We start from the raw sequence: 22,045 nt of genomic DNA on the forward strand, positions 1-22,045 counted from the left end.
CAAAATACACAAATATTCAGATGAAGTTGAAATACAGGCTACTAAATCAGTTAGACTGATTTGGGGCAACTGAACCACTTTAGACATAGATGTTCATTATCAGCTTCCCCTCTTCTACAGTAAGATTTGAAATATGCCCCTTTTACTTCATGTACCAATTATATTTCAGATTGCCAATTATGGCTCCTTGAAATATAGTAAGAATTTATATTAAACCATTTCTCATTGCTGTAATTTGAAGTCAATTTGATGTTGGCGTGGCCAGAAGATAACCTCAGAATGTCCTGCAAGATTTTGATGTGTAAGTTATATAAATCATAGAAGAAGAAATCCAGAATTGGAATCTTGAATATTAACAGTTTACCTTATCAGAGATGCTAAAACCTCAACATAGCATTGGATAGTTAGTAATACTTTTAGTACATACTATGTTACTAATTCAAAGAGGGTGAAACTACACTGATAGGAATTGCTAAATATTATCCAATGCATTTCTTTTTTTTTTTTTTTTTTTTGAGACAGTCTCATGCTGTTGCAAGGCTGGAGTGCAGTGGTGCGATCTCGGCTCACTGCAGTCTCCAACTCCCTGGTTCAAGCGATTCTCCTGCCTCAGCCTCCTGAGTAGCTGGGATTATAGGCACATGCCACCACACCCAGCTAATTTTTGTATTTTTAGTAGAGACAGGGTTTCACCATGTTGGCCAGGATGGTCTTGATCTCCTGACCTCATAATCCACCCACCTTGACCTCCCAAAGTGCTGGGATTACAGATATCACCAACATGATTCCAGTTCCTTAAAGCTGTTCTCGTGGCTGTGTTTCATTGTTATTAGGACATTAGATAGTTTAGTTATACCACATCCAGTATAATCAACTTGAGTAAGATAGTTTGCAATGTATATATTACATTTTAAAAAATGGACTAAAGGTATATTTGGAAAGATGAGAACACCAATGTGTTTTTAGTCACATATTTATCAACAAGTTTTTGCGTCTGCCCAGTGATATAAAGTAACTCAGCATCACAAAGCAACAATATACATAAATTACAGTAATCAAAATTTATGTTAAGCACAGGCAGTGAATTGTGTAAGAATAAAGTATTTTTCATCAGCTGAACAGTTACCAAGAATTTAGATTCACAGCCTTGGCTAAATGACCCTTCCCCACAGGAAGGGTTCTGTGGGGTTCCTTTATTGCCATTCAGTGGTGCTTGCTTGAGTAGAGTTTGAATCTGCCCATATGATAGGCACCTTTTGTATTGTATAATGATCCTGGCCAAGTCGTGTGATTGGGTTGCCACCTTATGTCTCTAGTAAAGCAAGACACTAGGATTTGTGCTGAAAGGAAAAGAGATGCAGAAAGGGCACCCTGGAACTTAAAGATTGCTCTGTGTGTGCCAGACACAGACATTGTAAGGACTGTGGCTTTCCCATCACTCACTGTACTTTTCTAATCAATAGCTTCATGAGGTGACTGCAGTGATATTATTTCACTGTGTCAAAAAATGAAGTGACACCTAATAAAAATGCAAAGGAAAAAGCTGGAAACCAAAAGAAAATGGTTTCATGCTTCAAACACAGGTAGAATATAATAAAATGATGGGAGATGATGTGTACTTCAATAAAAGTTTATTAAGCTGAAAGAAATAATATGGTGTAGTATAATTTACTTAATTAGCGCCTAATTAGTAAATAAATGTATTTGGTTCTTAGATGGTGAGCCGTCTAGGTTCCTGTAGGATAATGATGGCCGTCAAAATCTGATCTCTCCAAATATCCTACAGAAAAATCAACAAGGAGAGTAAATAAAACTCTTTTCAAGCAAGCTTACAGAATAACTAGCAGACCAAGAATACTGCACATTTCAATATACTTCTAAATGAGAAATAAGTTACAGGAAACCTACACGGCCAGTTCCAAAGCCCATGCTGGAACCAGTGTAGGCAGAGAGAGAAGTGAACAGGGGAGTGCAGCAGGATTCTCTTGGTGGCTGGGCATAAATAAGATCACTCCCAAGAAAAGAGGGAGAAGTACTGAGAACAGGTCTGGCAGCTGGTGGATGAGACCACTGTGTACTAGAGAATCGTAAGCAAGAATCTTAAAGGTATGCAGAGCAGAAGTGACAAGTCTTGGGTATGCACTGCCTCAGCGGGAGATTCTCAGAGGCTGAGACGTGAAGGGAATAAAATAAGCAGCTGGTAGAAATTTGAGGTATTAAAGAAAGGAATGAGTATCTGAAAATCATATGACTTACCACTCCCTTTCTGGAAATAATTTTTTTAAATACATTTTATTACACCAAAAAAACAAAGTTCTATTGACATCAACAACAATAAAATTCAAATTCTTCTTTCCTAGACAGACCAATTTTCTCTTGTTATTGAAGAAAACCCTCAGATAAGTTAAAATAAATAGAGGAACATCAGGCTGTATTCAAACACCATTACTGTAAGAAGAAAACAAAAAGTAAGTCTTTTTTAATCTGATGATTATAATTCCCAAATACAACCCATAACTCAGAAGAAATATTATCAAGCATTTGCATATGTGAAAGAACATTTCAAATTGAAAATTTAAAAACTCAGGATATGAATTAAAGAAAAGCTGAAGGATGTGACATAAGAGCTGATAAAATCAGGAAATTGAAGAGAAAGATACACCAAAAGAGGCCAAAGATTTTTTTTTAAATGAAAATAATTGGAAATCAGCTATTAAAATATGAATCTAAAAAAAGAAGAAAAAAGTACAAAAACAAAACAAAAAACAAAAGAAAAAAGAAAACACTGAAAAATTTAAAAACATAAAATGTGAATCTATAAGAAGTAATTAATAACCATAATATTAAGCTGAATTGTTGTAAATCATTTAATAAGCATAAAATGTTTTGTAGAATGACCCACACTTTCTCCTTCATAAAAATATAATGGTGTATTATCAGAGGTTAGGTACACATTTTTTTCAGACAGTATGACATTCATTAATGAATTAAAAATTGGGAAATATTTATAAAATATTTCTTTGATGATGCCCAGAAATTGATCCTATACATATTATGAGGGGAATTATTTTGTTGTAAATATTTTCATTGCATGATATCTGTCCATACATATATATGTATATAGATTTTTTTTTCTCCAAAGACTCAAATCTTCTTGAGGAAAGACTTTGTTCTTTATTTATATTTATATTTCCAGAACATTTCATGATGCCACATGCATCCTAGGTGCACAGTTAACATTTGCTGCCTGAACTGTAGCATATATCAACCAGCTACTACTTACCTTATAACCGTGATATTCAAATTTTTAGTAGAGAGAAACTTGTTCTTTTATTATGTCTTGAAATTCATGGTGAACCTGGTGAGTAAGACCAGAGAGGGGTGTTGACTGAGCTTGGCAGAGAAGCAAGGGGGAAGATAGGGAAAGTGATAAAAAGTCAAGCCCTTTGAAGGCTGTAGTGGTAGGGTATGAGAGAGGAGAGGGAAATTTTAGAGCTTCTTCCATCAAGCTTAGTAGGAGTCAGCACATCCATGTGGGCACAGAGTGACAGCAATTCAGAAAACAGGCATGATGGTGGCTGCTCACACTCAGTTTGTGACTTCCAGATTTGTAATTAATATAATGAATTGGACATAGTCTAGTTTTATGACAATCTATAGCATGCATCTTGTTTCTTGTTACGAATTTACAAGTTGTGGCTCAGAATTAGTGCTTATACTGTGAACCATGGGGCTTTACCTAGGCTGACAAGGAGGTAAAGACCTCTTATACCATGTTAGGCACCATAATGACCTGAGATGTGCAGCTGCTTTCTGTCATAGGTGCCGATGAACTATGCTTCAAAATGGCATGAGGCTACATAACCACATTGCTAGTTTTTCTCCTCTTGATGTATGGTTTGACAATTCCATGGTTAGTAGGTATACAGAAAATGCCTTAAACATTACAATGTTTTTATTATAGAGAACAGGAGAAACTCTCACCAACTGAACACTTACATAGCTTATAATTCATCCATGGACAACTCAAATAAAACATAACTTGATAAATATAATTGAGTCCCCTCATGCATTGAATAAATTTGGGTCATTTTCTAATTCTATCAGAACCAGGAAATGTGACAAAATCAAATTGTAATATTCTTAAGTAGAAAAATATACCTCAGTTAATAATTTAAAATAGCTACATGTGTTTATACAATGCCTAGCCATTACATGTCTCAGACCATTAAATCTCTATGGCATTATCACAGAGTAGTTACCTCATTTCCATTGTACAGATGAGGAAACTGACACATAGGTTAATAGCTTATTCAAAATCACTCAGATAGTAGCTGCCAGGGTTTACATTAAGACAGCGTGGCTCGGTGGGGCATGGTGGCTCACGCCTGTAATCCTAGCACTTTGGGAGGCTGAGACGGGCGGATCACCTGAGGTCAGGAGTTCCAGACCACCCTGGCCAACATGGTGAAACGCTGTCTCTACTAAAAATACAAAAATTAGCCAGACGTGGTGGTGCGTGCCTGTAATCTCAGCTACCCAGGAGGCTGAAGCAGGAGAATCGCTGGAATCTGGGAGGCAGGGGCTGCTGTGAAGCTGAGATTGCGCCACTGCACTCCAGCCTGTGCACAGAGTGAGACTCCATCTCAAATAAATAAATAAATAAAAATAAAAATAAAAGACAGTCTGGCTCTATTGTGTGTGCCAAAGTACTGCATCACATTTGGTATTTCTCCTTAAAATTGATTTACACAGTAAAAGTGACAATAGAAAGCCAATATTTTAATTCATTGTGGAAGAATCAGTGACAGCAATGACTAAATTTTTAAATATTATTGGTCACTGTTTGCCAATATTATTGTAGACACACTAAATTTATATATTTTCTAAACCAGAATTGAGACAAATGAGTAATAAAAACTTCCCACAGTCTGTACATTTAGATAAAACAGGTAAAAAATTAAAAAGCAATTATGCTTTTGATGTTACTGTTTTTTAAAAATTAAATAATGTTTTCTAGAAAATTGTTCTATTTAAAATTCTCTTTAGCTTTGATCCTTCCAAAATTCCAATTAATGTCAATTGAGGTATTGCTGATTTTGAACTCTTCACTTCCTGAGATCTAGAATATCGAAAGTCTGGCCTCTTTCTTGCAATCAATTCTAATCAGCAGATATTTATTGAATGCCTATTAAGTGCAACACTGTTACTAAGAAATAAATATCTTCAAAGAACATGCATTCTTGTGGGGAACTTTCATTCTTCAAGGTGATAGAAGAAATGTCACAAGGTGAAATATGTGAATTCATTTCCACATGAATAAAACAGACAGGATGTACTATGGCATTTCTGAAGGAGAGAGGTCTTTATACTTCAGCATTATGGATAAAAAAAGTTCTTATGGAAAGACCAACTTGAATTAGGCATTTCTAAGAACTTTTTAATCAGTAACTTTAAAACACTTTCCAGCTAAGCTATAGACTTTTGATTTTAACAGGTAGGAATAGAAAAGATATGATAAAAAGCTCAAATTTGAGAATGAACTATATCCCAGTAACAGCATTGAGTGTTTACAAAAAGATGTGTTTTTTTTAAAAATCAAAGCAATAGATACACATAGCTTCAGAATAAAATAATGGCAATAGGTTTATAAACAGAGTCAGCAGACACCTACCTCATTCCCTCCCTTCCTTGGTATTAAAAGGGAAAAATTATATTAAATATTAATTTTAATATTTACCTGTGTGTATTAAAATAATACAGATATACTGTCATTTCTAAATATATATACTTTTATATATATATTTATTTTGGACATGATCTGTTGATTTTTTGTTATAGTAGTTACTCTGCTCACTTAAAAAAACATATACATACACACATATACATGCTGAGTGTGATTAGTAAATTGGACTAAAATCTGTATGGAGGGCCTGGCGCGGTGGCTCATGCCTGTAATCCTAGCACTTTGGGAGGCTGAGGCAGGCAGATCATGAGGTCAAGAGTTCGAGACCAGCCTGGCCGATATGGTGAAACCCTATCTCTATTAAAAATACAAAAAAAACTAGCTGGGCATGGGGGTGCGTGCCTGTAGTCCCAGCTACTCAGGAGGCTGAGGCAGGAGAATCGCTTGAACCCAGGAGGTGGAGGTTGCCATGAACCGAGATTGTGCCACTGCACTCTAGCCTGGGCAATAGAGGGAGACTCTGTCTCAAAAAAAAAAAAAAAATCTGTATGGAGGAGGTCTTACAAATATTAGTAACCACACTTTTTGTTTTTTTTCTTCAACTTTTAAGTTTTGGGGTACATGCACAGGATATGCAAGTGTGTTACATAGGTAAACATGGGCCATGGTGGTTTGTTGTACAGATAAACCTATCACCTAGACATTAAGCCCAGCATCTACTAGCTATTCTTCCTGATGCACTCCCTCCTCCCTCTCACACCCCCAACAGGCCCTAGTGTGTGTTGTTCCCCCCATGTGTCCATGTGTTCTCATCGTTCAGCTCCCACTTATAAGTGCGAACATACGGTGTTTGGATTTCTGTTTTTGCATTAGTTTGCTGAAGATAATGGCTTCCAGTTCCATCCATGTCCCTGCAGCAGATATGGTCTTATTCCTTTTTATGGCTGCATAGTATTCCATAGTGCATATGTACCACATTTTCTTTATCCAGTCTGTCATTGTTGGGCATTTGGGTTGATTCCATATTTTTGCTATTGTAAATAGTGCTGCAGTGAACATGTATCTTTATAACAGAATGATTTATATTCATTTGGGTATATACCCAATAACGGAATTGCTGTGTCAGATGGTATTTCTGCCTCTAAATCTTTGAGTAATTGCCACACTGTCTTCCACAATAGTTGAGCTAATTTACATCCCCACCAACAGTGTAACAGCATTCCTATTTCTTCACAACCTTGCCAGCACCTGTTGTTCCTTGAGTTTTTAATAATTGTCATTCTGACTGCTGTGAGATATTTTAATTTTGATTTGCATTTCTCTAATGATCAGTGATGTTGAGGTTTTTTTATATGGTTGTTGGCTGCATGAACATCTTCTTTTGAGAAGTATCTGTTCATGCCCTTTGCCCACTTTTTGATGGGGTTGTTTGTTTTTTACTTGTAAATTTGTTCAAGTTCCTTGTTGACTCTGGACATCAGACTTTTTTCAGATGGATGTGATAGATTGCAAAAATTTTCTCCCATTCTGTAGGTTGTCTGTTCACTCTTACGATCGTTTCTTTTGCTATGCAGAAGCTCTTTAGTTTAATTAGATTCCATTTGTCAATTTTTGCTCTTGTTGCAATTGCTTTTGACATTTTCACGATGAAATTTTTGCCCTGCTATGTCCTAAATGCTGTTGTCTAGATTTTCTTCTAGGGTTTTCATAGTCTTGGGTTTTACATTTATGTCTTTAATCCATCTTGAGTTAACTTTTGCATAAGGTATAAGGAAGGGGTCCAGTTTCAATTTTCTGCATATGGCTATCCAGTTCTCCTAGCACCATATATTAAATAGGGAATTCTTTCACCATTGCTTGTTTTTGTCAGGCTTGTTGAAGATCAGATGGTTGTAGATGTGAAGTCTTATTTCTGAGTTATCTACCTGTTCCATTGGTCTATGTGTCTGTTTTTGTACCAGTACCATGCTGTTTTCGTTACTGTAGCCATGTAGTATAGTTTGAAGTTGGGTAGCATGATGCCTCCAGTGTGTTTTTGTTGTTGTTGTTGTTGTTTCTTATGATTGACTTGGCTATCCAGGCTCTTTTTTTGTTCTATATGAATTTGAAACTAGTTTTTTCTAATTCTGTGAAGAATGTCAGTGGTAGTTTAAAGTGAATAACATTGAATCTATAAATTACTTAGGGCAGTATGGCCATTTTAACAATATTGATTCTTCCTATCCATGAGCATGGAATATTTTTCTATTTATTTCTGTCCTCTCTCACACTTTTTTTTTTTTTTTGAGATCTGTCCGTCAGCTTTTCAGAGTGGAACAATGTAATTTTCAATCTGGGAGGTATGCATCTCTCTACTCATGTTCTGGAAGCTAGATGAGAAGAAACAGCAGAGTTAAATATGTAGACATCAGTTAATTACTTTCCCACCCTCCATATACATTTATTCATGTTTTAATTTGCCTTGTGCTTTGCTGTGCCGAGTTTCCTCCAATCCATGATCTCTCAGATTTTCTTTTTCAAGAGAATACCCTTCTAGCTGGGCTGGGTAGTCACAGTGTAGTGGCATGAAAGGTCATTACCTGGCTTCACAGAGTTGGAATCTTGCATTATAAGTTAGGAGTCTTGGAGGATATAAGTCAGGAGGACATGCACCCTCTCTTTGGCATTTCTCTTTGAAGTCAGACTTAGTCAGTTGCTATTCTTCTAAGACCTTTCCATCAATGTAAATGAATATAGGTTTCTTACTTGTTCTTGTCTTTCTACTCTTCATTTTTTCTATGTGGCTTAGTAAATTATTTTTTTTCTTTACCACCATTTAGTGGCTTTGGGGCAGGGACAGGAGATTATTCATGCATATTCAATTAAATAGAAGCAACTATGTATCTTATTAATATGATTAATTTGATTGTTATTCCCTATAAATTTTCCAGTAATCCTATGACATTATCCCATTTAGTGGATGAGTATATTAAGATTCAGCTAAGGTTAAGTGACTTACCAAACTGGGTTTGACTCAAAGGCTTGTAGTTTTTTCACTGGTTCCCAGAAAAGATACGGAAACATTAAGAATACAGAATTCTTAACATTTTAATTAAGGACAAAAGTTTAGTATTCTTTTCCCTTGGATAATATCTTCCAAATAATTTTGATATATCAAGCAAACTGTGTACATGAAGTTATACACCATTCCATTATTTCCCTTTTTACATTTATCTGAATACATCACCAAAGTTTCTGAACAACCTGAGTGGTTTACCTCAAAACCTGCTTCAAACAAAAATGATCATTTATTATCTTTCGTGGATTACAAATTCAGTCACATCACAGTTTCTATGGATCTGCTGGGAGAATGAAAGGTCAGGAGCTTGAATTATCAGAGGTTTCCTTCACTTATATCTGAAGGTGGATTCTTGCTGTTAGTTGGGACTTGTGAAGACGGTGAAGGGTCTGAGATTTTGCCAGATATGTAAGCTATCATACATGCTGGCAGAAGACATAAGATTCCTAAGTCAGAGATAAAAGACTTTATTAATTAAGGCACAGAAGGGAGGGTGATTTTCAAGTTCACGCAATTACCCTTGTTCTTAAGTCCTACAAGGGGAACATGGAGTGACTCAGGTGGATACTGCACGTGTAGTATATATGCTTCATAGATGAGCAACCTTGAGCTTGGAAAATATCAATCTTTGCAATGGGCTGGAAGTGAACTTCCTTGAACTTTGCACTGAAGGGCAACGTGATCCTCCGACTGGTCAGCAAACAAATCCACCCTTGCTCTAGAGAGGGATGCTGTTTCTGTCTTCCTGGGTTCTTTGGTGTGCAAAAATTCTTGGAAAGATAATCTGGACAATTGTCTCTGCTAGCAAGATGTGCAGAAACACAAAAGACTCATTGAGAAGTTTCTCCCCATAAAATGAAGAAGAGGACAATGGACTTTAAACAATAATTAGCAGCTTCTGAAGTGTCTTTTAGGACAGATTCATATGAACAAATAATTTTACCAGATTGTAAAAAAAATAGAGGAATTTGGACTCCTTAGATTGGTGGTCCAAACGAAAGGCTGATAAATTTTGCTTGGGGGCCTTGATTCAGAGAAGACTTCAAATAGAAAATGCTTGAAAGGAGCAAATTAGATAATAAGGAAATCTTCACATACTTTATTACTGTTCTTATTGTTGTTATCGTTAGCTGTTTAAGCGTATGCATATGACTTACCACATCTAAGATGCTTGGATAGCATATATTCATAAGAACATTTGTTAACATTAAAGTAAATTTCTAGTCTGGAGAAGGGTAGACTCAGGGGTATGCATGATAGCATGTTTAAATAATCTGAAGGAATGCTGTAGGGTGGGTGGGGTGACAGGTTTAAACTGCTCCAGAATACAGAATCAGGATCAATGAATAAAGGTTATGAGAAGGCTGATTTACCCTCACTACAAAGAAGAACCTTTCAATAATTAAAGCACAGCCTGGGAGGAATCTTAATTGACAAAGAGAAAGTGCAGCTTTGAAAGCAAATGCAGAGAGAGAGCTTCACAGAAAAGAGAGCATGGAAAAATCAAGCTCTGAATAATGTAATGGCATGTGTTGGTATTCAGAAGCCAAAGGAAGACAGTAAAATGGTAGCGGTGACAGTGGTCCTGGGAGAGAGATGTTCTTTGGATAATTTCATAATTGGATAATTATGCCAAGAACACATGTGTACCCCCAAGAGGTAGACAACAGCACCAGTGAAGACAGATGGAGCTGACTTAGAGTGAGCTTTTCCCTTCCTTCCTCGCCCCGCCTCATTCTCTCTCTCTCCTTCCGTTTATTACTTTTCCCCCACTTTCACCATATAAATATCTACTTTGTGTCAGACACTATGCTCAGAACTAAGGCTATAGTAGTGAATAGAAACTGTTTTTACCTTCAAGAAACTTACAAGTTAGCAAGAGAAACAAAACAAATATATGACAACAAATCATAAAAATTTGCAAGGGAGATTTTCAAGGAAGAAACTTATAAGGGACAACCAAATTAGATTGAAAGACTAGAAAAGCTTCCCTGGAGAAGTGATATTTAAGCTGAGATATAGTTCCAAATAAGAATTTTCCAAAGAAGGGATTGCTATCGAAAACATGATAGGAAAGACCTTCTCACAATGAGAAACTGCCAGAAGGCCAATGTGGTTGGAAAAAAGCCCCTGTGGATAAATGATCTGAGATGAGATTGGAGACTTAAGCAGGATCCTAAAGCAGAACTGGGCTTCTGCTTAGAGGACTGATTGGTGATGAGGAGGTGTATAGAGGGCTGACCCTCCAGGAGGCTGTTGCCACAGTCCAGGTGTGGTATGGACCAAAGACCTGGATGTGGGGGAGGAGAGACATGGGTGGATGCTTTTCCACACCAATAAGTAAAACAACTGACCAATCTCCAAGCAAAAAATAGTGATCATCCATCAGTATTATTTTCTAATTGCCATCAAATGTCTATGACCCTCAGAAAGCATGATGGTTAACAACACAGACTTTGGAGTGAGATTGGCTGTGTCCAGATCTTAGCTTTTGTATTTACTAGTTGCATGAATTTGTGCAGTCTGGCCTTCGGTGCATATATCTGTAACATAAGCTGCATAGACATGTCTGTTTTATAGGGTTAGTGAAATTATCCAAATGGCGATTATCCAAATCACGATGGCGATTTATGGAAAGACATCACAGGCGAATTATACAAGTTTCTTTAATTTAAAGAAGTTAACAAGAACTTAACTGGGTAGAAATGGTTGTACAAAGCCAGAAACTTTCCACATTATTCCTATTAGAGGAGCAAATATCCCACGCCATTCAACTATGTCAAATGTGCCCTAGCATTTCTTGGACCATTAGGTTTTTCTTGGCTTTTCTTTATCATTCTTCTGTGATGTCTTAAACCCTTTTGGTTTGTTTTAATATTTATGTATTGCTTAAGAGGTACATGTAACTGGTAGGAGCACTCCCAACACATTACTTAATTTTTCTCAAGGTTAGCATACCAAGTGTACTATCCTTTAGCAGGCCAAAGATTAGGTTTTCTTGAAGTTTGTTCCTGCAAGTTTGTCTCCAACGATTTAATGACACATTTTGAATTAAAAAAAAAAAAAAAAAAAAAAAACTTGGTCCAAACCTGGAAATTTGTAAACATAGAATAGGACGCAGGCTTTAATTACTAGTGAATTGTTAAATAAATCTGTTTGGTTTAGTTTTGGTTATTCTAAATTCTATTTGAAAAAGAATTTCTTGTATTATTTTCCAAGAGCTTATAATAAAGTACCCCTTCAAGTGTAATAATCCAGACATGTCTAATCGAAGTGAGCCAGCTCACCATCTGCTCACAGTTCTGCTACTTAAGCAGTGATAACACTAAAAACAGTCTGCCAGAGTTTTAGTTATGCAAATAAAATAAATGGTGGGATTCAGACTATCCTAGCTTTGCATTAATTTGTACGTCTTCAGAATGACACCGAAGTAGAAACAGTTCCTCTGTGTATTATGTCAAAGGAATATATTTTATAAAAGCTCATTGTCAAGTGGAAAATAGGTTCAAAATATAAACAGTTTTTGTGCTTAAGTTTACTAAACTAATAAATTTTAATCATGATCATTACAACAATCATATACATAAATAAGGTACGTACAGCTTATTCCTCCTTTAATTTGCTTAGGGGAGGGCTTTATGTACCTGAGAGGAAAAAATAAGAGGATTACCAATCTATATGCTTGATACCAAAATACGTGATTAAATTTAGTTGGCTACATCAGGCCGTCATGAGATATCTCTTTAGGATGCTCATAAATAAATTGGCCAGGTGTAGGCTTATAGTCTGAACAACATTTCAGGAGGCTTATGGGAGTAAATAGAAGTAAAGATTAGTCAGTAGGAATCCTATTCAGCAACTTTATGAAACCTGGACCAAATAATCTGCTGATAGGAAAACAATGCCATGTCTTTCCCAGGGGATAGCACTTGATGTGTCCCTCTTAATACACCTACGAGCTCTTTGTGGTCAGAATTCATACATCATTAATGATTGTTCTAATATTATTTCCACGAAATGGTAACAGCAGTAATTGGATACTGTCTTTTGTTGCAAATATAGTCTGTTTTGGGGTAATCCTTAGTCATCTTGTATTCTCCACCAAAACTTTCCCTCCTGCTTTGAGATTTACATTGTGAGGCTGTAGATGGATAAAACATTCTTCCTCTCACTCTTCTTTCTTGTTATCTGTTCTGATGCTATTGGACATTTTGGGTTGAGAATCTATCCTATTGAATGTTGGCATGAAATCTGTGCATTATCCAAACTCATATTTAACTCATATTTATATGCTTCCAAAATGAAAGCCTGTAAGTAGCAGCAGTTTCATTCTGTGGAAAGATTTACATTTTCCTTTTGAGTTACAGAATATAAAGAAGAAAATCAACAAAGTCTTCAGAGACTTGATGTTTTAAAGGTAGCTTGAAATACCTCAAACATAAATTATCCAGCTTGATTATGTCAAGAAAAAAAGAAAGAAATATCACTTTGTAGTCATGGTTCTCTTTTTTATATATTTGTTTATTTTGTAGTCATGGAAGGAGCATTTCTTGAACAAAAGTAGTTATTCATTATGATAAAAGGGGCAATATTATTTTAAAAAGAACTGTGTTGGCAATATTGAGGCAGCAAGAAACAATATTGGAATTATTTAAAATATTGAAAAATACGAAGAAGATGATATTCAAGAAAATCTAACATCACAAAATTGGGTAAGAAATTAAAGGAAGATTGCCTGGAACTTGATAAATTAAATTAAAAAATTGTTATTTATGTTGTTCCTTTTTCCTACTATAATTTCACTGTATTTAGCCAGGCACAGTCATCTGACCTGTTAGATTGCTGTAAAATTTGCAAGACAAAACTTGTACAAGAGTTTAGATAAATGTTTAGACCTGACCTATCTTGAGTTCTGCATCATTGAGAAGAAAACATAGTATAATCCTCATTTTGAAAATGTCTCCTTTAAGATACTCCAGCAACTTATGTTATATCAATAAGCAATTAAAATTTGTAAGTTTATCAAAACATTTTTGAAATAAGTGATTCTTTTAACTTTATTTTTACAATTCTAGTATTTTAAAGGCAAAAAACACAATTACTTGAGGGAAGTGATAAAGGTGAATATGGAATCCTATAGTCTTGAAACTGAAAAATAGTTGAGTACATATTTTCTCTGCACTTTATAGAAGACTAAACTGAATTCTAGAAAATCAGAAGATGCCTCTAGATTGTTTTCAAGCCAAGACCACATGGGCTTCTTGATGTCTTAGAGAGAGAGAGTAGATATTCTACTGTGCTATACTACATGTAGAAGATTCTAAGTCCATTGAAAAAAATTACCAGGGAGAGAAAATATAAAATAAATAATAGTACCTGGAGTTAATGTATTGTTAATTTTGAGTTCAAAAGTTTTTTTTTTTTTTCCTATACACACATAACCAAGCTATTAATAATAAAATAACGGGAAGATAGAAAAAGGTGATTTTTTTAGTAAGTAAAATATTTTGAAAAATGTTCCAAAATTTATAAAAATATTGGTATGGGATTTCTAATTTTATTCATGTTTCAGATTAATTTATTACAATATCCAATGTTCTGCTTTATTAAACAGCTGAGACAATATAGAAAGGAAAACTAGAAATTAAATTATCTATACCTTTTAATTTTAGGGAAACAGAGGCTTCGTAGCACTCAAAAATTTTAATATGGCAGTCAAACAGCAGTTCACAATAATGTTCTAAAATTTACAAAAATCTTTTTGAACTTCAAACTACAATGAGCAACTGAGCAGATGGTACTAAGAAAAGCTTCAGGTGTGTCTTCCTCTTTTATATGTATTTTGTTTAATTTATGTTGAAATGCAGTCCAGAGATGTTATGTTTCATTTTTTTTTTTTTTTTGAGACAAAATTTTGCTGTCATTGCCCAGGCTGGAGTGCAGTGGCGTGATCTCAGCTCACTGCAACCTCTGCCTCCAGCGTTCAAGCAATTCTTCTGCCTCAGCCTCCTGAGTAGCTGGGATTACAAGTGTCCACCACCCAGAGATATAATGGTCATTTTTAATATTGTTATGGACAAAACTTTGATTGATATATTAATTATAGGCAATTTCAAGATAGAAATATAGAATTATACGAATTTTTGCTTAGAAGAAAATGAAAACAAATAATACATACATGCTGCTGAATTGCTTCAAAAAATTATATGCAAAAATTGATGCTGTATTCAATGCTGATTTTCCTTAGTGTGAAAAAGGTGACTTTTCAGCCTATCGTGTACTTTCTTGGAGACTTTTACTGAAGATTTATCTGCAAATTAATGGAAAAATAGGGTGTAATGAATAAAAAAAGAGGACCAAACAGCCCCATTTTCACTCCCTCAACCTTTGGCTAGAAAGTAACTATTCTAAAAGTTGTACTTTGGAACCATATCTCCCTGAGTTGATCTTCTACTCAGTTTTAGCAGGTCAGTTGATTTTTATTCTTTCTTGCACAGTTATTTGTTCCCAATTCTTCAATATTAAATAGGTTCTTAAAATTCGAAAAGGAGTAATGTTGAAAGAGTGTTTCCAAAACACAACATGACAGGTAAGGAGTTCTAAGAAACATTTACAAGTTACTTCTAACCGAGAATGCCTTTTTTACTTCCCACACTCTTGTACAAATGTAGATAGAGAAGGCATTATTATTTTCTTTACAGAATTAAGAAAACTAAAGCAGATAACATATTAAATGATGGCTTTTGCAGCATCAAGGTTGTGAAATGTAGGCCTCAGAGGAGGACTCAGAAATTCTGCTGTCCGGATCAAGTTGCCATTCCATTTCTGCAAAGATACTGTCTCGGGATACGAAACAAAGTTGTTAGTATATTTATTATAAATTTTGATAGTAATTTACTTTCATTGTCAAATAGTAAATATGCTGACTCTTACATAATAAAATTGTCTCCTTAACACCACTTTTGAATTACGGTCATTTTCTGGCAGTGCAAACTGTTATTTTTTTTTGTGAAAGAAGCAAGTTCTATCCAAGTTTAGAGTCTAGAGTCTATTTAGACTGATATTAAACAAGCAAACATACCCATTTAAAAAATTCCATTTTGTCTGAAATTGATATATTTGTCCTTGAGTGTACATTTCGCCTTACCTTTGTATGACATTTTCTTTTATGGTTTTTTTGAAAACTGCATATAGTTGATTTTTATTCACAATCTGAAAATATTTGTATTTTAATAAGGGCATTAATCCATTGACTTTTACTGTCACAGCTGATAGGCTGTTACATTTGCTGTTTTGATTCGTGCCTTTTGTTTTTTATGTGTATTATTACATTTGTTTTTTTCTTTTAATATGTGGAATTTATTTTCATTTCATTATTTTTTCTTTAATGATTGGGGGAAGTTTTAGAAGGATTTATTTTCCTTTTCAAATTCTGGTAGTTCCATTTTAGTTTTTTGTTTGTTTGTTTGTTTGTTTATTTAATACTTGAACCTATATTTCTCTATTAATGTTAATGAGGAAATTATATCAACTTAATGTATGTTGATATAATGCATACGAAGCCTCTGTTTCCCTATGCCCTTAACTCACTTGTTTCACAGGTTTTGTTGATATATCCTTATATAACATGAACTGTTACATTTTTATCTTTGAGTGCAACATTTTTACAATTACATTTTGTGGTGCATCCTATTTGTGACAAACATTGAGAGAAACCTCCGCATTTTCACTGTTTTCAACACAGTCTACCAACACTTAATAAACTAGGTCTTCCCTATTACTATCATTTATTTTACTTATAGGTAGCCAGTGCTCATTTTTGGATATATTTTTCAGAGTTACATGAAGATATTATATCAGAAATCAAATTATTTTGCTTCAGACACAAATTAAATATTAATTAGTTATAAAATTCTCCATAAACTAGAGGTTAAAGAAAACTCATAAATGCCTACACGGTACAAGCTGGAAATGTAAATTGTGAAATGTGTCTAATGTAAGATCATAGGTAAAGTCTGTGGCATGATGCAAAGGCGCAGGCCTATTCTGAAGGCATTCATATTCAACTATGTATTTTTAAGCTTGGATGGAAGAAAGAAATGACAACAGGCCATTTAGGATCACAGATAGCTAGCTTTCCTGTAGACATTGCTTGCGTGATGTTTATCATTTAGTGGTGAAGAGAAGTCTGAGGCAAGTGTGATTCCTGGTGCACATGACCTGCTTTTCTCTACCTAACTTTTTTCATTATCCTCAAAGAACTAGAAAAAAATCCCTGAAATAGGCCTAACTGTTGATGGTTTTTAATTAAGTTGATGTATAATTGATAACCCCTTCAGTTTTCGAGCTTAGCGTTCCAAATAAATTATTTAATATTTGAATGTTGTGTCTGTGCCATGTGTTCTGCTGTTTTCTTTAAGAACATTGATATCCTGTGTTTCATTTGCTTCCACATAGCTTTATTTCCTTGCATAATGTGAGAGTCTTCTCATTTGTCATTTATATTGTAGGTTTAGTTTTCTACATAAGGACTTTGTGTATGGCTTCTGATTTTATTTTTGCCATTGTACTTATGTTGACTAAAACTACTTCTTTAATAGCCTGTGCCCTTTACTTGATATATACATACCTTTCAACCAATATTACTGCCCTTCTTATAAATATGTGTTTGTGTGTATGTGTCTGTGTGTAGTTCTGCAGTCTCTTTTTTTTTTTTGAGGCAGAATCTCGCTCTGTTGCTCAGGCTGGAATGCAGTGGTGCGATCTCAGCTCACTTCAACCTCCACCTTCTGGGTTCAAGCGATTCTCCTGCCTCAGCTGCCCTAGTAGCTGGGATTACAGGTGTGCGCCACCACGCCCAGCTAATTTTTGTATTTTTTTTTTTAGTAGAGATGGGGTTTCACCATATTGGCCAGGATGGTCTCCATCTGCTGATCTCGTGATCCGCCTGCCTCAGCCTCCCAAAGTGCTAGAATTACAGGCGTGAGCCACTGCACGGGGTCCTGTAGTTTCATTTTACTTTATTTACTGTTGAATGAAGAGGACTTTCCATGTCTGTTATTTGAATAATAATTGATTGAGAAAGGTTCTGATTGTCCTGCTCTTGAACCCCCGGGGTGCTGTTACAGTTCTTGTATCAGACCTTAAAATAGAAAAGAAGTTGACAGGTAAACATTCACATCCTCCTTTTTGGATCTTGTTTTTGCATAGATATAGGTCTCTTGAATTAGGAAATCTCTCAGTTACCTCTGTCTGTCTAGGTAAAGTAAAATTTATTCTTGTATAATTGAAAACAGTATTTCTTCCTCTGACGTTGTTGATACAGAAAAGCACTCTCACAGTTTTTCATTACTTCATCCTTGCCTACTGCCAATCTCTTATTCCAACATGTGGCATACTATTGCCTCTCCACTTCAGCTCAATCTATATTGTCTTTCTGGAAACTGGTGTTCCTGAATAGCTGAAAATATTATTTCTCATATTTTTGTAAATAGGTTGACAAATGCATCATGATATGTTCAATGCTGTACTGGTTTTAGCACTGTAAATCTCAAGTCCTGGGGACTGCCACAGTTTTAGGCAAACCAAATAATTGTCCACTTTGTAAGCAACCATAAAATATAAACTTCCCAGAGATTGTAACTTCTAGTAGACCATGTTCCTTTTACTTCATTACTAAAATTATTTGCCTTTTTAATATCAACACTAGCTAAGTTAATTTTATCTTCTGTTGTATATATTTTAAAAAAGCAGTAAACTATTTTTTGCTTTAAAGATATAAGATTAAATTATAGTATTAAATGTACTTGTTCAAATTGTTGGTACCACTCTAACTGAAGCAATTCTGATACTTGGCTAGCCTGCCCTCAAATAATGTAGTCAGAGAAGTACAAATGGAAGGAAAGTAAAGATGAAATTTTGTCTCCTTGGCTAGCTGTTCTATAAAAGTCTGTGGGATCTGCAAGCCCTGTGATCAGTGAAACCCTTGTGCCTTTGACACTGGGACATGTCATGGTAGGAGGGGTGAGTAAATTTTTCTTTACTTGGATTTAGCTTGAGTATCTTTCCTGAGGGCTCCAATTGCCTTTGGCTTGTGAAAATTTTCCTGAGTTCTACAAATTAATATGTGGGAATGCCAAAGTTTGTGTGTGTGGGAGTGAGGGTGGTGTCAAATGGAATGAAAAAGCGAAGGTGTCATAGTTCGTTTTCACACTGCTATAAAGAACTACCCAAGACTGGGTAATTTATTAAAAAAAAAAAGAGATTTAATTGACTCACAGTTCAGCATGGCTGGGGAAGCTTCAGGAAACTTGGAATCATGGCTGAAGACGAAGGGGGAACAAGGGACCTTCTTCACAAGGTGGCAGGAAGAATGATGAATGCAGGAGGAACTACCAAACAATCATAAAACCGTCAGATCTCGTGAGTGAGTTCTTAGGACAACTCGAACAGCACGGGGGAAACTGCTTCCATGATCCAATTATCTCCACCTCGTCTCTCCCTTGACATGTGGGCATTATGGGGATTATGGGGTTACAGTCAAAATGGGATTTTGGGTGGGGACATAGCCAAACCATATCAGAAGCATAAGTCAGTTTCATCTTACAAAATGATGTGTGCTTAAACTGAGAGTCTTAATTATTTAAAAAAACTTATTTCAGTAAATATTTGCAGAATAATTTGTATGTGTAAGCTACTATGCTAGAATGTGTAGGACATAAAAATTTAGATACAGACTCTGCTTTTACAGAACTTTCATATAGTAAGAGTTACCAAACCCACTGCAAAGTCTGCAATGTCATGTAAAAGTAATTTGAAAGTGCTGAAAAAATATAGATTATTTTTGATTGGTGAAGATCATGGAAAAATTAGTTAAGATAATATTAAAAGATATATTGAATTTAAATTGACAGAATTTGGGGAAACATCTCAAACCCTGAGAACAATATGTGAACTGGGTAAGTTCAGGATATATTTGGAAATTCAAAAGAACCTGTTTTAACTGGTGCTTCAGATCATTGATGGAAGTTAGTGCAAGTTTTCCTGGAAAGTTCGGTCAGGACCAGTGGGTGCAGAAATTTGAAATCCAGATTTAAGAGTCTGACATTTTTTTTAATCACTTGAAATTCCTCACGGAGAAACTTTGCCCTGTTTATCTTTCTATTAATCAAACCTTGCCGCAGAATAAGCACTCAATAAATATTTGTGCAAAAATAAATTACTAATGACATAATTGTAGCTGCACATCTGAAATGGCTGTGTCTGTGTTTACATGCACTTATGTAGAGTTTTCCCCAGAAAATTTATTTAAATTTTTCAAAACCAATTATATGGAAATGGATGAATGAATGAGATATTGCATATAATTTCACTGTGGACTAAATTAGAAGATATTTTTCCCTTTTATAACCAGGAGCATAACTAAGGATACCACTTAGCAAAATTATTATGATTATGAGTAAGGTTTCATTTAAAAATGTTTTGAAAGGCATAGACTGGATATCATGAAATAATCTGGGTGATGGTAAAATAAACAATTTGCACAATTACAGGTCCACCGAAGGCCAGAGCTGCAAAGGGTACGTCTGATTGCTGGTGAAGGGTATAATTATCTCTGAGGTTGGGAAGGGTTATATGTGCTGGCTTGTTTGCCAACATCTGTCAGCTGTTTCTGTGTACCACATTTTCTGTTCTAGTTTTGAGTCTTAATATATTAAGTCTTCAAATATTCCTGGCAAGAGTAATGTATATGCAAAAATATATTCAGGTTTGTCTCTTAACATATGTTCTTACACAGAGAATAACATTTCTACTTTCTGAACAACATTTTTAATTTTCTAGCAAAAACCTGTATTTTGCTACCTAACTATTTTCATTAATTCAAATTGTGTTCTTATATCGAATAGCAGGTAAGGGGCTTCCTATGTACTAACTGAGAGTGATTTACATTAAAAGACATTCTAGATGTAAAACCATTTCTGAAGGTTATGCTTCCTGTCCTGAGGACTTTTAGAGTAATTTTGTCACTACTTGATGTCCTTATCTTGGCTGTATCCTTAAAATAGTAGGCTCATCATGCAGCTGTGGTAGAGCAAGTGAGCTGGACTTAGGTAACAGAAATTTGTCTGAATCAGGGCAGTGTTATTTATTGACTTTGTAACTTTCAACAAATGAGTTAACCTCTTTGTGTCTCAATTCACTTTTCTTATTCTAAGGGCCTTAAATGAATTAACTTATTTAATTCTCAGACAACTCTAGGGAATGGTACCACACGATCATGCTCACTTTCTAAATTAGGAAACTGAAGTCGAAAGAGGTTAAGTAATTTACTCAGACAACTGAATGCAAGCATAGGAATTGAATCGGGCTTCTGTCTCTTGATCCATAACTTTACCCACGTTCTTCTGTGTCTCGCTAATATTATCTATTATTTTGAGGATTAAATGAGATAATTTCTGGCCACAGCAGATATTTATTATATTGGTTTCCCTAATAAGTATATTAAACCAATATAACCCCAATATAAATATATTTATTAAACCAATATAAAATATTAAACCAAGATTTTATATTGGTTTAATAAATATATTGATATTTATTATATTGGATATTTATTAGTTTTTTTTACTCTGAGTATAAACTTTGGGCAATTAGAGATTTAAAGTTAATTTTTTTACCACAAAAATTACTCTTGATAAAGTAAACTTGGTGAGAAAAAGATTGAGTGAATAATCTGGTCAGTAAATGCAATTAGAAAATGTTCAGGTGGTTGGTAGAGCCCCACTTTCAGCATGAATTGCTTTATAGAGCATTAGGTCACAGATTATTGAATCTTATAATTACAGAAGAAAATTTATGCAGGATTTCATTGTTTTTGACTACTTAAATTCCAGTTACCACCGGCTATGCCTGGAGTTGAAGGGTCATACTTAGAGCAATGACACTTTGACAAAATGAAGGCCCACTTAATTACTTAATGGGACTGCAAAATACCAGGTGCAGCCATAAAATGCTAAAAGTTCATAGCAGGAAAACCTTTTGGTGTTACAAATTTTCATCAACATCGTCATGGAGATATTAACATATGCCTTCTAAAACCAGGTCAGAAATTACATCATGCCTGGTTTGTGGCCAGTTGTTGGCAGGCTAGGAGTAATTCTAGGGCATTAGGCAACAGACACTTGTCATATTCAAAGCATCTTTTCTCTGTGTGATTCCATAAGCTATCTAACTGGAAAGGTACAACTCCTGAAGCTGCATTGGCTTGGTTTTCCCAATGAAAACTTAAAATAGGCAAAAAT

At 35.1% G+C, this 22,045-nt stretch overlaps 1 protein-coding gene across 17 annotated transcripts in view; it reads left to right on the plus strand.

Moving 5' to 3' along the window:
* The window catches only part of RALYL (RALY RNA binding protein like), a 728,119-nt gene that overhangs the window by 52,638 nt on the left and 653,436 nt on the right, over positions 1–22,045 (plus strand). For 2 of the 17 annotated variants that reach the window (XM_055286638.2, XM_063643363.1), the window contains exon 2: positions 2,361–2,468. The exons of 14 other annotated variants lie outside the window; for them this stretch is intronic. The gene's annotated coding sequence lies outside the window, so the exon portion shown is untranslated. Of the gene's footprint in view, positions 1–2,360; positions 2,469–18,744; positions 18,768–22,045 lie in introns of those variants that run through there. One more of the 17 variants, XM_055286643.2, reaches the window with a different exon arrangement.

This window comes from Symphalangus syndactylus, chromosome 7 (assembly GCF_028878055.3).
Source record: "Symphalangus syndactylus isolate Jambi chromosome 7, NHGRI_mSymSyn1-v2.1_pri, whole genome shotgun sequence".
In the NCBI taxonomy this organism is placed as follows: Eukaryota; Metazoa; Chordata; class Mammalia; order Primates; family Hylobatidae; genus Symphalangus; species Symphalangus syndactylus.